Raw genomic sequence first — 10404 nt, forward strand, 5'->3', positions numbered from 1 at the left:
TGTTGAAAGCAAGCAAGTCAAACACTGTTCTCTTATGACCCATAAGGTTTTTGTGGGCTCATTTTCAGAAGTCAGTCACCAGACTTTTCTTCTGAGCCTGGAACCTGTCCACAGTGAGTGACTCTCTTGGTGTTTAAGAAATCTCAGTGGCATAACTTCCGGCGTCACAACAGCATACAGATGGACCGCCTGGTGGTGGACTATGTAGTGGTAGAGCTGCCTTCAAGCCAGGTGTGTCTGAATTCGAAACCTTTGCTCTTGTCTGATCATTTTAAAGACACAATATTTTAAGTTCATAAAAAAAATTAGAAAAAAAAAGAGAGTTCAGTAGCATTGGTAGGAAAAATAAGTCTTCATTTTGATTGTAAGATGGGATTGCATTGAAACAAGTTTATTAAGGGAGGCACGAAAACAAGCCCAGGGTTCCAAGTACCTGGTGCAGTAGCAGAATACCATGTCATCCCTCCATCTCCATGGGCAGGGGAAAAAACAAAGAGCCAAGGAACCAAAAACATGGCCTGTTTAGTATGTCATCTGAGATTGGAGGGTGGTCCTCAAGCCTCATCAGCATAGGTCTCATTGTCACCGGAGGTCAGCTGAGCTCCATCCTCAGTCTAGGACTTCTGTACCTGAAAGAAGAAGAAAAGACAAGCTTTGTGACAGCAGAAATGGTGCTCCCTGGAGGACTGAAACTTCTCCCTCATGTGATAAAATACAACTTCAGGTAAAACTTAGTTGACATCACTCTAATTCATGGCAAAACTTCACACGGAAATGTCTATAATATATTGAGAGTAGGGAAATTAAGAAATCCCCAATGAACAAGAGGGGACCACTCTCAGTCTTCTTTTATTGACTTCATTTTGATCATCAAAGTTGCTTTCATCTTTGTAGTGACAATAACTTGTTAGAATCTTTCTTACACTGATTCCTGGTATCTCCTATTAGGCTGCAGTTTACCCGAGAAATGTCAGGGAACACCCATGGGTGAAGCTGAATATTTCATCATCTTTGCAACCATGAGATGTTGTGTTTTTTCCACAAGGACCTAGGGTGTAACCAGAAAAAAATTCTAGTTGTATCAACAAAACTGAAGAGCAAATAATAGGCATTTAATAAATGCCATTCCTCTACATTGAATCTAATATAATCTGTTATTCTATCATAATTTGACCTATTTCCTTCTTTCCATTTGTGACATTAATAAAAGTCATTAAAAAAAGAAAACATTAGAATTGCTGCCATGCACATTTTTAAAGGTCTTGTCTACATACGAACCTAGTTGGGATATCTAAAATCTTGACATTCTTGCCTTAAGATGGTCCTTTTACTATCAGTCAATGCAAGGCCAGGAAGAGTAGCTAGCCTCCCATCAGACAAGCAAACAATGGCAATGTGTACAAATCAACTACTTGGGAGTTTTCCTCCCTTTCTTTTCAACCATATATTATCATCTTGATACTAGTTGCGTAAAGAATCAAAATTGAAACTGGCAGGGTTACAAAAGACAATTTCCTGGGCATCTTTTGTAACTTGCTTGGAAAAAAAAAAAAGGAAAAAAGTTTAGACTGTCCCTGGTTTTCATTTAAGAAAAATTCCTCTGTTTTGATTCTATAAAAACAAGAAATGAATGAGGCATTTTAGGAGTGGTGTTTTTAATTAAAAACAAAAAGCTGCTTCTCATCAGGTCTTGATGGGTGGTATCCTTGCTGTCCGCCACTTGCCTGGGTGCCATCAGCCCTTTCCTCCAGCTTGTAAAGCGTGGTAGATCATTAAACGAAGTCCCAGAGAGGGCTTGTTCATCAGTCGTGTTACAAAGGATTCATTTGTTCCTTAGGCAAACTCAAGAGATTGGTATTGTTGCTGTTGGGTCCCATCGAGTTTGTTCCAACTCACAGTGACCCTCCGTACAACAGAACAAGGAGTTACCTGGTCCTGCGCCGTCCTCACAATCATTGTTATAGTTGAGTATTGTTGCAGCCACTCTGTCATTCCATCCCGTTGAAGGTCTTCTTCTTTCCTCTGACCCTCTGTATTACCAGGATAGAATTTGAAATGTTCTTTTTGATGATGAATGTGATGCCATTCTTCTTCAATTTGCCATTCCTAGCATAGTAAACAATATGACTGTCAGATTCAAATTAAAAATCAGTACTTGTCGATTTAATGCCTAAAATATCGACATTTATTAGTGCCATTTAACTTTTCACAATATATTTTCCTAGATGCATATTTAATACATTCCATGTCCTGATTATTAATTGATGTTTCTAGCTGTTTCTCATTTTGAGTTGTAAGCTATCTCTTGAAATCTAATATTGTCTGTGATAGGATAATATCCATTTGCCTACAAGAAAGATTAGTTAGTACCACTGTTATTCAGATTTGCTTACCAACCACTAAAACCAGTGATGATGAAACTGAAGAATTCTACCAGTGTCTTCAGCCTGAAATTAGTCAAATATGCAGTCAAGATGTATTGATAATTACTGGTTTCTGATTGGGATGCAAAGGTTGGAAACAAAGAGGAAGGATCAGAGGTTGGATAATAAGGCCTTGGTGATATAAATAATGCTGGAGATTGCATGGTAGAATTTTGGAAGACCAATGACTTATTCATTGCAAATACTTTTTTTTAAAAGAACATAAAATAAAAGAGGAGTCTACACATGGACCTCATCAGATGGAATACAGAAAAATCAAATTGACTACATCTGTGGGAAGAGACGATGGAAAAGCCAGTGACGTCCAAAATCAGGCCCGGGATAAACTGTAGAACAAACGATCAAATGCTCTTATGCAAGTTCAGGTTGAAGCTGAAGAAAATTAAAACAAGTCCGTGAAAGCCAAAATTCGACCTTGAACATATACCACCTTGGATTTGAAGATAATCTCAAGAACAGATTTGATGCATTAGACACTAATGCCAAAGACCAGAAGAGTTGTGGGATGATATCACAAACATCACGTAGGAAGAAAGCAAAAGGTCATTAAGAAGACGGGAAAGGAGGAAAAGACCAAACTGGAGGTCAGAAAAGACACTGAAACTTGCTCTCCAGCATAAAAGATGCTAAAGCAAATGGAAGAAACAAGGTGAACAGATAATCTCAAAGGGCAGCTTGAGATGATACAGTCAAATATTATAATGAATTGTGCAAAGACCCGGAGTTAGAAAACCAAAAGAGAAGAACACATTCAGCATTTCTCAAGCTGAAAGAACTGAGGAAAAAATTCAAGCCACGACCAACAATACTGAAGGATCCTATGGGCAAGATATTGAATGCTGCAGAAAGCATCAAAAGAAGATGGGAGAAATACACAGAGTCACTGTACCAAAAAGAGATGGTCAGTGTTCAACCATTTCAAGAGGTAGCATATGATCAAGAACCAATGATCTTGAAGGAAGAAGTTTGAAATGCACTGAAGGTACATACTGGTGAAGAAGAACTTTACAGGAATTGATGGAATACAAATTGAAAACTTGCAACAAACTGATGTAGCACTGGAGTCACTCACTCATCTATTCCAAGAAATTTGGAAAACATCTACCTGGCCAACTGACTGGAAGAGATCCATTATCTACACCCATTCCAAGAGAGGTGACCCAATAGAATGCAGTAATCATCTAACAATATCATTAATATTACATGCAAATAAATTTTTGCTAAAGATAATTCAAAAACAGCTGCAACCATACATTGACAGAGAACTTCCAGAGGTTCAAGTTGGATTCAGAAGAGGACATGGAACGAGGGACATCGTTGCTGACATCAGATGGATATTGGCTGAAAGCAGAAAATACCTGTGCTTTATTGACTGTGCAAAGGTTTTTAACTGTGTAGATCACAACAAGCTATGGACAACATTGGGGAAAGTGAGCATTTTGGAACACTTAAATGTGCTCATGAGGAACTTGTACATAGACCAAAAGGCAGTCATTCGAACAGAGCAAGGGGACACTGCATGTTTTTAACTCAGTAAAAGTATGCACCAGGGTTTTATTCTTTCGCCACATTTATTCAGTCAGTATGCTGAGCAAATAATCTGAGAAGCTGTATTATATGAAGAAGAACATGGCACCAGGATTAGAGGAAGGCTCATTAACAACCTGTGTTATGCAGATGATACAGTCTTGCTTATTGAAAGCAAAGAGGACTTTGATGAAGATCAAAGACCACAGCCTTCAGTATGGATTGCACCCCAATGTAAAGAAAACAAAAATCCTCACCAGTCAACCAATAAATAACATCAAGATAAATAGACAAATGTTTGAAGTTAAAGACTTCATTTTTCTTGGATCAACCATCAACACCCATGGAAGCAGGAGTCAAGAAATCAAACAGTGTATTGCATTAAGCAAATCTGCTATACAAGACCTCTTTAAAGTGTTCAAAAGCAAAAATGTCAGTTTTAGAACCAAGGTGCGCCTGACCCAAACCATGGTATTTTCAGTAGCCTCATATGCATGTGAAAGTTTGACAGTGACTAAGGAAGACCATAGAAGATTTAATACATTTGAGTTGTAGTGTTGGAGGAGAATATTAGAAGTACCATGGATTGCCAAAAAAGAAGTACAGTCAAAATACTCCTTAGAAATCAGGATGGCTAAATTTCGTCAATCATACTTCGGACATATTATCAGAAGGGAACAGTCCCAGGAAGAGGACATCATGGTAAAGTGGAGAGTCAGCAAAAAAGAGATGAATGGGCACAATGGCAATAGTAATGGGTTCAAGCACTGCAGTGATTGTGAAGTTGGCACAGGATCGGGCTGTGTTTCATTCTGTTGTGTGTAAGGTTGCTATGAGTCTGTTCCTATTGCACACAACAAATGGGCAAAATATTGAATAAGATGGAAGGAATACACAAAGTCACTGTACCAAAAAGAAATCATCAATGTTCAACCATTTCAAGAGGTGGCATTTGATCAAGAGCCCATGATTCTGAAGGAAGAACTTCAAGGTGCGCTGAAGATGATAGCAAAAACTAAGACTCTGAGAATTGATGGAATACAGATGGAATAGAAGCCAGGATGGCAAGACTTCATCTCTCCTTTGAGCATATTATCCAGAGGCAGTAGTCCTGGAGAAGGACATTTTGCTTGGTAAAGTGGAAAGTCAGCAATAAAGAAGACCCCCAATGAGGGTTGAATTGGCTCAGTGGCAACAACAATGGGCTCAAGTTTTGTAACAATTGTAAGGTTGACACAGAATGGGCAGTGTTTCATCGTGTATGAGTCAATATCAACTCGATGGCATCTAACAACAACAAGCGTCCATGAGCATTGATTGTGGATCCAAGTAAAATGAAATCCTTGAAAACACCAATATTTACTCTGTTTATCATGATGTTATTTATTGGTTCTGTTGTGTGGATTTTTTTTTAATGTTTTATTGTGAATTATGTGGGTTTAGAGTCCCCAGCTGCTCCATCTCTTTACATCATTGCCTCTGCCTCCATCTCTGGCATCACTGTTTCTCTGGGTAGGGTCCCACACTCCGCTATTCTCCCGTGATGGTCCCAAAGACCTCCACTCCTAGACTGCAAAGTCAACCACTCCCCTCCTTTTGGTACAAAATGTCTACCTTTACATTTCCAACCCTCACAGTCAGTCCTGATAAAAATTCTTCACTATTGTACCACAACAGTCTTATCCCCATCTCCTTTCATCTGCCCCATGCAGACAGATTGGATACTATTCAGTGGAGATTCTACCTTCCTCCGCACCCTCTGGATCTAGACTCCCTCTTGAAAGCTTGTAAGCCAGTCACTTCTTGCCTTTGTAGCGCCCCCATTTTGGGTAGCCAATGTCCAAGTTGCCCATCCCTGTCTACTCTTGTGTATGGAGCGGGTGGGAAGGATCCTTGCTGTAAAGATTTGTTCCCTGTTTTGAGCTACTGCATCCATAGGCGTAGGTCAAGTTCATCAAATTGTATCAGATTACTCTTTTTTTCCTTTTCTTTCTTCTTCTTGTTGAGCTCTGATCATCTAGTCATTGAAGCCAGGTCAAGTGGGTATTAAATGCAAGTGTAGGTGTTCTTATGCATACGCCCTCTCTTCTTATCAGCTGGACACTTCACTTTCCACTCTAGTCCTCTGTGGCTATGTCACTGACTCTGGGCCCAAGAGTTCCCCGGTCTTGCCAAACTGCTGGCCAACCAGGTCTCCACCCAGGTTCACAGGAGTCTATTGGACATTGTAGGGCTTAGCTCGCAGCTTTATTGCTGTTTTTCCCTCACTTCCCCTTATCAATGACGAATGTGGTCACCAATCAGAGCACATGTCTGCTCATGTATTCCCATTGAGTCGTAGTCTTGGAAGGGGGTTTGCCGTGAGGGGACACGACCACTTGACTTGATGTTTCCTGGACAAGCAACTTCTTGTTCTTGTAGTAATCAGTCGGACAGCCATTATTGTTTTGTATTTTTCCTGTCAGTCTTTCTTTCAAGAAGTATCTTCTGTTCTTCTAGCCTCTCCAGGCTGATCTGCTTGTCCTTTCAAGTGGAAATTTCCCACCTCAGAAGATTGTGGATGAGGTTCAGGATTCCACCTATGGTCTTATATAATGCAGAGGCTCCACAGAAAGCCTCCTTCTCAGTTGTGTGGACTTTTGTTTTATTTCTGTTAAGGTATAATCCATGCTGAAGACCGTGTAGTCTTTGATCTTAATCAGTAAGGGCTTCAAGTCCTCATCACTTTCAGCAAGCAAGGTTGTTATTGAGTTTTCCTCCAGTTCTCATGCTGTGTTCTTCTTCATAAAGTCCTTCTTCTCAGATTATTTGCACAGGATACAGAATGAGCAAGTATGATGCATGTGATGTGGTGAATTATCTAATGTCTCTTCTAGCCAGATCTATGGTGGTGGCAGTGGTTATGTGCCACCGAGTCAGTTCCAACTCATAGTGACCATGTAAAGGGTTTCCAAAGCTATAAATATTTATGGGAGCAGAAAGCCTCATCTTTTTCCTGGGGAACAGTTGGTAGATTCGAACTGCTGACCTTGCAGTTAGCAGCCCAGCTCATAATCCACTACACTACCAGAGCTCCTTAGCCATGGTCTATAATTCCTACCCAACAATATCTTTGCCCTCCTGGGTCTGAGTAAGAGAAGGTGGGTGAAGATACTGATGGATGACATAATTCAGCTGTGGAAGTTAGCAGAGTTCATTGTTAATTGTAAAAACTTGAAACTCTAGCAAGGATACAAAATGCACCATCTCAAAAGCAGGAGGGGAATCTCACTAACGTCAAAGAAGAGCCAGGAGTGGAGCTGTCCTTTGGACCCCGAGACCCCTGTGCATTGAACTTCCTCTGCCAAGAGACAGAAAGCTGTGACATTGGAGGAGGGGCAGAAGAGCAGCAGCAGTACTCAGAGCAGAAGACAGAACAGTGGGCTTCCCAGCCCACACAGCAAGTACAGCTGAGTGACACTGGGACAATGGCATGGATAGAATTGTACAACACAGGGTCGCCACAAACCTCCAATTTATAAAAAATGCAATATATGTGAAATGCAATAAAACAAAGCTTAGTCAAATGAGTTATGTCTGTATTCTGTGCATTCTACCAAGATCCATCTGACATCAACAGTGATAACTCTCTTTCTACTCTGAATCCATCTTGAATGTCTAACAGTTCCCTGTCGATGTGCTGCTTCAATGGTTTTTTAACTTACCTTCAGAAAAACTTTACTTGTGTATAATATTAATTATATTGGTTTATAGCTTCTGTATTCTGTTGAATAACCTTTCTTTGGAGCCCTGGTGTGGCACCACAGAATAAGCACTCGACCTTAAGGTCAGTTTGAACCACACAGTCAGCAGTTCATATTCACCAGCCACTCCTTGGGAAACCCTATACAGGATGGTTGTGAGTCAGAACCAACTCGACAACACTTAACAGCAACTCAAAAACTACCTTTCTTTGTGTTAGGTGCCATCAAGTTGGTTCTGACTCACAGCGACCCTATGCACAACAGAACGAAACACTGCCCGGTCCTTGGCCAACCTCACAATTGTTGCCACGCTTGAGTCCATTCATGCTGCTACTTTGCCAATCCATCTCATTGGGGGTCTTCCTCTTTTTCTCTGATCCTCCACCTTACCAAGCATGATATCCTTCTCCAGCAATTGGTCCTTCCTAACAACATGTCCAAAGTATGAGAGACAAAGTTTGGCCATCCTGGCCTCCAAGGAATACTCTGGCAGCACTTCTTCCAACACAGTCCTGTTGGTTCTTTTGGCAGCCCATGGCACTTTTAATATTCTCCTCCAACACCATAACTCAAAAGCATCAATGTTTCTACAGTCTTCCTTACTCACTTTCCAGCTTTCACATGCATATGAGGTTATTGAAAATACCATGGCTTGGTTCAGGTGCACCTTAGTCGTCAAGCTGACATCTTTGCTCTTCAACACTTTAAAAAGTTCTTGTGCTGCTGATTTGCCTAATGCAATACATCATTTGATTTCTTGACTGCTGCTTCCATGAGTGTTGATAGTTGATCCAAGAAGAATGAAGTCCTTCACAACTTCAGTCATTTCTCTGTTAATAAGAATGTTGCTTATTGGTCCAGTGGTGAGGATTTTTATTTTCTTTACATTGAGATGCAATCCATACCAAAGGCTGTGCTCTTTGGTCTTCATCAGTACATATTTTAAGTCCTCTTCACTTTCAGCAAGCAAGGTTGTATCATCTGCATATCTCAGGTTGTTAATGAGTCTTCCTCCAATCCTGATGCCATGTTTTCCTTCATGTAATCCAATTTCTCAGATCATTTTCTCAGCATACAGATTGAATAAGTATGGTGAAAGAATACAACCGTGTCACACACCTTTCTTAATTTTAAACCATTCCATATTCTGTTCAAACAACTGCCTGTTGGTCCAGGTACAGATTCCTCATGAGCACAATTAAGTGTCCCAGAATACTCATACTTCGCAATGTTGTCCATAGCTTGTCATGATCCACAACTCCACACAATTCAAAGGCTTTGTATAGTCAATAAAACACAGGTAAACATCTTTTTGGCATTCTCTGCTTTCAGCCAAGATCCATCGGACATCAGCAATGATATCCCTTGTTCCACAGCCTCTTCTGAATCCAGCTTGAACCTCTGAAAGTTCTCTGTCAGGAGAACTTGTATGCTTGCAGCCGTTTCTGTATTACATTTAATAAAACTTTACTCACATGGAATATCAATGATATTGTCTGATGATTTCTACATTCCATTGGGTCACCTCTCTTTGGAATGGGCATAAATAAGGATCTCTTCCAATCAGTCGACCAGATAGTTGTCTTCCAAATTTCTTGGCAGAGATGAATGAGTGCTTCCAGTGCCGCCTCATTTTCTTGAAAGATTTCAATTTGTATTCCATCAATTTCTGGAGCGTTGTTCTTTGCTAATTCCTTCAATGCCCCTTGGACTTCTTCCTTTAGTATCATTGGCTCTTGATCATATGCTACCTCTTGAAATGGTTGAACATCAACCATTTCCTTTTGGTACAGTGACTCTGTGCAATCCTTTCATCTTCTTTTGATGCTTTCTGCATCATTCAATAATTTGCCCAGAGAATCCTTCAGTAACGAAAATCGAGGCTTGAATTTTTTCTTCACTTCCCCCAGCTTGAGAAATGCTGAGCATGCTCTTCCTTTTTCGTTTTCTGACTCCAGATCTTTGCACATTTCATTATAATATTTGACTTTTGAAGGGGCAAAATGCAGATCTCTTCCAGTCATTTGTCCAGGTAGCTGTCTTCCAAATGTCTTAGCAAAGATAAGCTTTCAGCACAGCATCCATTTGTTCAAATATCTCAATTGATATTGAATCAGTAGTTGGAGCCTAGTTTTTCATGAATACCTTCAACACAGCTTGGACTTCCTCTTTCAATAACATCAGTTCTTGATCATATACTACCTCTTGAAATGGGTGAGCCAATTCATTTTAATAGAATGACACTGTGTATTCTTTCCATTTTCTTTTGATGTTTACTGTATCATTCAGTGTTTTTCCCAAAGAATCTTTCAATATTGGAACCATAAGCTTGCATTTTTTTACTTCAGTTCTTTCAGCTTGAGAAATACCAAGCATGTTCTTCCCTTTTTGTTTTCTAACTCAAGTTCTCTGAACATTTTCTTATAATACTTTACTTTGTCTTCTTGAACCACCCTTTGAAATCGCCTATTCAGCTCTTTTTCTTCAGCATTTCTTCTATTTGCTTTAACTACTCTACATTCAAGAGCAAGTTTCAGTCACTTCAGATATCTATCTCCAAGGTCTCTTCTGCCCTGACAACATGTCCAAAATACGAAAGAGGAAGTCTTCCCATCCTTGCTTCTAAGAAACATTCTGACAGTACTTCCTCCAAGACTGATTGGTTTGATCTTCTGTAAGACCATGGTACA

At 40.0% G+C, this 10404-nt stretch overlaps 1 protein-coding gene across 1 annotated transcript in view; it reads left to right on the top strand.

Moving 5' to 3' along the window:
- CEP112 (centrosomal protein 112kDa) overlaps positions 1-10404 on the top strand; it is a 594823-nt gene that overhangs the window by 523675 nt on the left and 60744 nt on the right. The window lies entirely within an intron of this gene.

This window comes from Chrysochloris asiatica, unplaced genomic scaffold, assembly GCF_000296735.1.
Source record: "Chrysochloris asiatica unplaced genomic scaffold, ChrAsi1.0 scaffold00007, whole genome shotgun sequence".
In the NCBI taxonomy this organism is placed as follows: Eukaryota; Metazoa; Chordata; class Mammalia; order Afrosoricida; family Chrysochloridae; genus Chrysochloris; species Chrysochloris asiatica.